The sequence below is a fragment of the Crocuta crocuta genome, unplaced genomic scaffold (genome assembly GCF_008692635.1).
Source record: "Crocuta crocuta isolate KB4526 unplaced genomic scaffold, BGI_CrCroc_1.0 scaffold529, whole genome shotgun sequence".
In the NCBI taxonomy this organism is placed as follows: Eukaryota; Metazoa; Chordata; class Mammalia; order Carnivora; family Hyaenidae; genus Crocuta; species Crocuta crocuta.
Window position 1 is genome coordinate 953,932 of NW_027530362.1, and position 6,669 is coordinate 960,600.

Below are 6,669 nucleotides of genomic sequence, written 5' to 3' on the forward strand. Positions count from 1 at the left end.
GAAGGAATAAATACACAAATGACCCCTTCAAACTTCTACCCTTCGCAGAATTAGAACCCTTACCCAGTCAGTGCTGTATGCTTGTATCATAGCACCAAATAAGTACCATTCATTTAGTTCCTATTGTGTGTTCGGTACTATGCTCCTTAGTCTACGTCCTTCTGTGGATTGGGGCAAAAAAATCAAGAGGGAGAAAGTAATTATGACAGTACTGTGATCCACAGTACCTGTATGGTGTAAAAATTTTACATTTGAAGGTGTAAAATAGGACAGATATCCTAGTGTACATCCTTTCTTTAGGAAGCCAAAGAGAAAATGACACTAAGTACATAGTAATGTGATCCATATTAGCAGGACCAGAGGGTGGCCTGGGAATCTGTCTTTAACCCTTACTTCCTCCAGACTCTGTCCATCAGTCCAAATAACTCAGCCATCTAGTGAAAATACATTTTGCTATTGAAATGTTTCTTCAAGAGACCTAGTCCTCCAGTATCAAATAGACTAATACTCCAAGATACTGTTTAGAAATTTTGAGCTCTCCACCTATCTACACGTAATGAATCAGCAGTCATACAAAAAGGCTCAACTAAGAGAGCAGTGAAGCAGGTAGCTAAGAGGTTGGTCTCTGGAATCAAAGCTGGTATAAATATTATCTTTGCCTTTGATCAGTTGCGAGACTTTGGTCAGCATGTAACTTGTCTCATTTGTTTTTTGAGGTATGTAACTTTTCTTACCTCAGTTTCTACAAAATGGCAAGCAGAATAATTTCTCACTGGGTTATTGTGAGGTTCACCTGAGATCAAGTAAGCTATGAATTTAGAATAGCACATGCAAGCAAGGGTGGCTTTAATCTTAGTTTTAGTAATCATGCAGGGATAACTGAAGAAATAAGAAATGACTTGTAAATCTCTTAAACTGTGTACATATTTATAATTCCAATAATCAGAGTATCAGAACCCAGGGAATATTATTGGTACATAACAAATGTCAGTTATTGGCAGGAAGCCTTTTCCCCCTCCTCTCTTTATTAATGTATTTCAGAAATGTCTCATATGCTGCTTTGGAGCTGAGCTGAGGATTTGTTGATTACCTCCCATTTACCAGGATTACAGCAAATTAGATTTAACTGTGACTGGCATGGGAACTATCTGATGTCGGACATGGATGAGGAATATTGCTATATAAACCACAGTGAGTTTAATTTCTTTTAAGTAATGAGATTTTATGTGGTTGCCTTAATCATTGCAGACTTATCAGTATGCACTTTATGGTACATTGCCTTTTGGTTGGAATATAAATGAGCCAACACCCAGCCGAGGTACTTCCAGTTACAATCTTGGTTACGGGATATATTAAGTTAATTCTGTGAGCCAGTGTGATATAGATGGTTTAGAAAGCTCTAGTGGGTCCACGTCTGCTCTACTGATGCACGTTGTAGGCAGTGCCCCTGTGAGATAACATTAGGATACAAGGTATATTTTCATGTCCTTCTGGGATTTACCATTGTACAAACAGTAAGCTTCTCAATGAGAAGAATCACATCCTCCATGAGATATTGACCTCTGTTTCCTCCATGCTGGTGCTCTGTACCTCATGAGCAACAGTTATGAAATGTCTAAGACCCAAAAACAAAGAGTCCCCAGGGAGAAGCAATTCCTAGCTAATTGCAGCATCATAAAACGCACAACAAGAAAAAGAACAAGTTGAACAATAAGCCAGACCCTTCCCAGGCCCATTTCAGAATGTCTCCCTGAGCCCATCTGCCTGTGGGGAACCCCACTTGGAGCTCTCAGCATTTTTTTATTTATGCGTGTACTTCACTATTCTTACTAGTATGTTGCTTTTAAGTAGATTCTTTAGTTACTTCACGTGTGGCTTCTGCCTCTCAACTTTGTCACAGGCTATATGAGACCCCGGACGGTGAGTGTGCTTACAATTTCATCTTCTCACTCCTCTGTTTTTGGCACATATTAGATCATTAGTAATGCCAGCTGGCTAACTGAAACTTCATTCCTACTACTTAAAATCTTAGAATTGTTATCCTTAGGCCAGGCTCTTGTCATGCAAGGGCTTCTTTTGAAAACGGCCTTTGTCTTTATTCATGGGCCAGAGTGATAGCCTTTCAGGTTCACGATCACTTTGATTTGAAGTGGGTGAGAAGATTCTGTCTTTTTTTTTTTTTTTAACGTTTATTCATTTTTTAAGAGACAGAGCATGAGTTGGGGAGGAACTGAGAAACAGGGAGACAGAGAATCCGAACCAGGCTCCAGGCTCTGAGCTGTCAGCACAGAGCCTGACCCATGGCTCAACGCCACAAACTGTGGGATCATGACCTGAGCCAAAGTTGGACGCTTCACCTAACTGAGCCACCCAGGAGCCCCAGAGCTCATGTCTTTTTTTGTCATCAGTGTCATCTTTCCTACCTCCTTCTCCACACAATTTCTTTAGCACAAAAAAGAAACAGAAAATCATAACTGTCCTTGGAGGCCATCTCAGGTCACTTAGTTTTAAAATGTTTTGGGGCGCCTGGGTGGCTTAGTCGGTTAAGCATCCAACTTTCGCTTAGGTCATGATCTCGCGGTTCGTGGGTTCGAGCCCCGCGTCGGGCTCTGTGCTGACTGCCAGCTCAGAGCCTGGAGCCTGTTTCAGAGTCTGTGACTCCCTCTCTCTCTGACCCTCCCCTGCTCAGGCTGTCTCTCTCTCTCTCTCCTAGAAATAAATAAAAATTTTAAAAAAATATTTAAAATGTTTTGACATCTGTTTTTTTTTTAATTGAAGTACATACAGTTGGCATACAATATTGTATTAGTTTTAGGAGTACAACATAGTGATTCGACAATTGTATACATTACTCATCGCTGACCAGGATAAGTGCAGTCACCATCTGTCGCTACACAGGGTTATTACAATATTATTGACCGTGTTCCCTCTGCTGTACTTTTCATCTCCGTGACTTATTTGTTTTATACTGGAAATTTGGACCTCTTAATCAGACATCCGTGAAGTTTTAACATCTACTGTTTTTCTTCTTAAAAATTTTCTTGATAAAATTGACCCTTTCTTTTACACGTGTCTGTAAGGACTGGCCTCTAACCTTCCACAGATAACCTTTGTGAGCTTTTCGTTGGAGTTGCACTGAACTTTTAGGTCAATTTATTGTCCTTACATTTATAAGCATGGCATATCTCTTTACTTACAACTCCTCATGTATTCTTTAATTAGGTTTTATAATTTTTGTGGGAAAGATGCCTCACATATTTTTTGAGTTTTTCCCCAAGTTATATTTTGTGTTGCTATTAAAATTTTTCTTCTCAAAATGACATGTTACTCTTTTAATTAAAAAAAATTTTTAAGAGAGAGTGAGCAAGTACGGGAAGAGTGAGGGGGAGGGACTCTATATCCAGCACAGAGGCCGATCTTAACCACTGTGAGATCGTGACCTGAGCCAAAATCAAGAGTTGGATGCTTAACTGACTGAGCCACCCAGGTGCCCTTGAAAATGAAATTTTAAATTATTTGTTTCCTGTATTTAGTATCACTAGTTTTGTTATGTTCATTTTGTGTTTGGCAGTTTTGCTGACTGTTCTTACTGGTTGTAAATATTTAAAAACCACAAAACAGAGGTATCAATCATTTCTCTCTCATCCACAGCGTTCAGTAGCTGCCTGTTTCCCATAGTGTCCAGGTCCTTAGAATGACTAAAGGCTCTCCACAGTCTGGCTCCAGCTGAATTTTCAAGGACCCATTCCTACTGCCCTTTCCACTAGTTACTTGCAGATCTGTGAGTGTTTACTGCTTTGTGACCACTCACATAGTACAGTGGCCTGGAATGCCCTAACGGCTCCAGTTCTGTGCGTGTGAGAGGAGATAGCAGCCACATGTTGCCTCCTGCAGGAAGTCTCTGAATTTCTCCAGTTAGAATCAATGTGACATTCAGTTATGCACCCTTAGCCTCCACTCCTGCGCTATTAATATAAAAATCAAACTCTTTGTATTCACATTTTACCATTTTAGGGCAAATAATGATCATATAATACTGAAATTCAAAACTATTTGCACACTTATAATGAGAACTGAGTAATGTATAAATTGTTGAATCACTATACTATACAAGTGAAACTAATGTAACACTGTATGTTAACTACAGTGAAATTAAAATTAAAAACTTAACAATAAAGAAATTAGAAACCGTTAGAGATGGTGGCAACAACACAATATACTATTTAAAGGTATCATTAGCTTTGACGTTAGGCTAGCCTAGGTTTGAATCCCCGTTTAGCTACTTTGTATTCTTGGGCAAGTGACTTAACATCTTTGAGCCTCAAATTTCCTCCTCTTGAAAAATGGGATTGCTTTGAGGATTAAATGGGATAATACACATGAAATGTTTACCCTGAAACCTACCCCATGGTAATTGCTCATTAGCACTGTTATCACATGGTAGATACTCAGTTGGTGTTTCTCGAATAAATCTAATCCCAATCCCTAGTTTACGGATGAAGAGACCGAGAAGGCAAGAACAAGAAACTCTCTCAAGGTCATACCTTTAGTTTGGGGCAGATCTGTAACTAACAATGCAAAATGAATATAATCCATATCTTCACTAGATTGAAAGCTTCCTGAGGGCAGGGACCTTTTCTTATACACCTTTGTCTTCCCCTTATTTCTAGGCATAGGGCCTTGATTATATTAGACTCTCAGTAAATGTTGAGTGCAATTTAAGAAAGTTCCCATCAGAATCAAGAATAAATTAAGAAATTCTTTAAAGCTGTACATAGATTTGACTTTGCAGAATTTTACTAAGCTACAAATATGTCACATGATCAAGGGATCCTGATAAGGAAAAGCTTAATATTGTTGTATTTATAAGTGACAAAAATAACAGGCCACTTAAGGGTGAAGATTTCCAGATAGAGTAAACATGTCATGAACTTCCAAAGGAAGAGGTTAAGAAATTCATATACATTATTTTTAACCTACAGTTTTACCCATGGCATTAATTATGAGTTTAAATGTGATTATGAAAGATAAAAAGTATTGCCTTTATAGAAGCAATGGAATTTGATGAGTTGTTAATCATGAAGGTTAATTAGTTCCCTTTGTGAGAGCAAGGAACTGAGTCACAGGTAGTTGGTCTGTTTTCAAAACTGTAAGAAGGGATGGATTATCATGTCATTATTTTTCATCCAAATACATAGAGAGATATTCATCTTTTTAGTAGCTTGCCTGGGAAATTAAAGAATGCCTTTTTTTGTCAAAATTAAGATTTTGCAATTTTTCGTATAAATTATAAACCTGTAGACATGCGTAATTTAGTATAGAACAGTAAGCTAGATGGATAGATGAGAGGTAAATTATTACTATTAATCACAGTGTTAGTTCTTTCAAACTTTATTTTCCTCTTCAGAAATGACTCCTTATTTGCTTGTCCGTATTCCACATACAGGGATATAGAAGAGAAATAGTGCTGGAACACTGATGATCGCATCTCAGGACCATGACTTGCTTTTCCCAAATAGTGCTTCCGGAAAGAATGAAAATACTGCATGGGGAGTGACATAAAGATCTCATCCTAAAGCTCACTTTTTCCGCTAATGAACTATACGTTATAAGTCAAGAGATGTGCGCTTTTTTTTTTCTTTTTTCTGAACATGAGAAAAAAGAAAAGCCAAGCAAATGGTCCCTTTGACGAGTAGCAGATACCTAATACCCTTCTGGTGTTGCTGCACCAGGATCCAATTATCTCCCACATTTCTTAACAGTGTTTACAAACTGCTTGTGTATTCAAGTTGAATTAAATGAATGGCAAATCCAAATGAAGAAAGAAAGAAAGAACAAAGTAAAGTTGAAGTCTTGATCCTTTTCATGCCTAACTATTGTCATTGTGGAAAAAAAAATCCTAAAAAGTAGAGTTCAAATTCCTACTCGCTTTAGGGCAGGCAGCCTGTGTACTGTCCAGCTCTGTGTGCCAAGTGCTTGTTAAAATTAATTATCATTCAACAGCTTTCTCTAAGTAGAACTCCCAGAAAATATGCTTGGAGTAGAGGAATGCAAATTGGGTTATGAGGTAATTTTATACTCTAGGGACAGATTTTATTTTATTTTTTTCATTTCATATTACTTCATGTTGGAGAAGGTTCATTATTATTTATACAGCAGAATAAGCCCCAAAGCCAATCCATTTCCAACCTTCTTGTCACTTTCTGCATTCCAAACACCACTAAATTCCCAAATGACTAGGCTAATTCTTTCCTTAGAGAGCCATAAAACTTGCTTGGGGTATTACTAACTTAGGTGATAGCACTTTATTGAAAATAAGCCTTCTCCAGGAGTGTGTTCAAAGACCTCATTTCTATGTGGCTGTAACTGTGGTGGAAGAGAAGGAGGCTTATCTATTGATTAGCATTTCTGAATTGTTTCCTTGAGCACCTTGGGCCTACACTAATAGTGTCGGGGGGTGAGGGAGGACTGGCTACTGAAATAGTTTGGAGTGCATGCTCCAAATTTATTCTACTGATTTTATATGTTTAAGATACACTTCTGAAAATGTTATTTATCAAATGAATTTGGTCTACTAGATGACTGACTGGTATATTCAACATACCCTATTTTGCAATTAATCAAAATATTGTTACAAAATTAATTTGAACACAAACCCCATAAAGCTTT

General features: G+C 37.9%; 1 long non-coding RNA gene across 1 annotated transcript in view; it reads left to right on the forward strand.

Annotated features, from left to right (window-relative positions):
• The window catches only part of LOC144233275 (uncharacterized), a 6,698-nt gene extending 868 nt beyond the window's left edge, over nt 1–5,830 (forward strand). The window contains exons 2-3 of the long non-coding RNA XR_013335633.1: nt 1,042–1,191; nt 5,447–5,830. This is a non-coding gene — a long non-coding RNA (uncharacterized LOC144233275). The remainder of the gene's footprint in view (nt 1–1,041; nt 1,192–5,446) is intronic.
• The last annotated feature ends 839 nt before the right edge of the window (nt 5,831–6,669 follow it).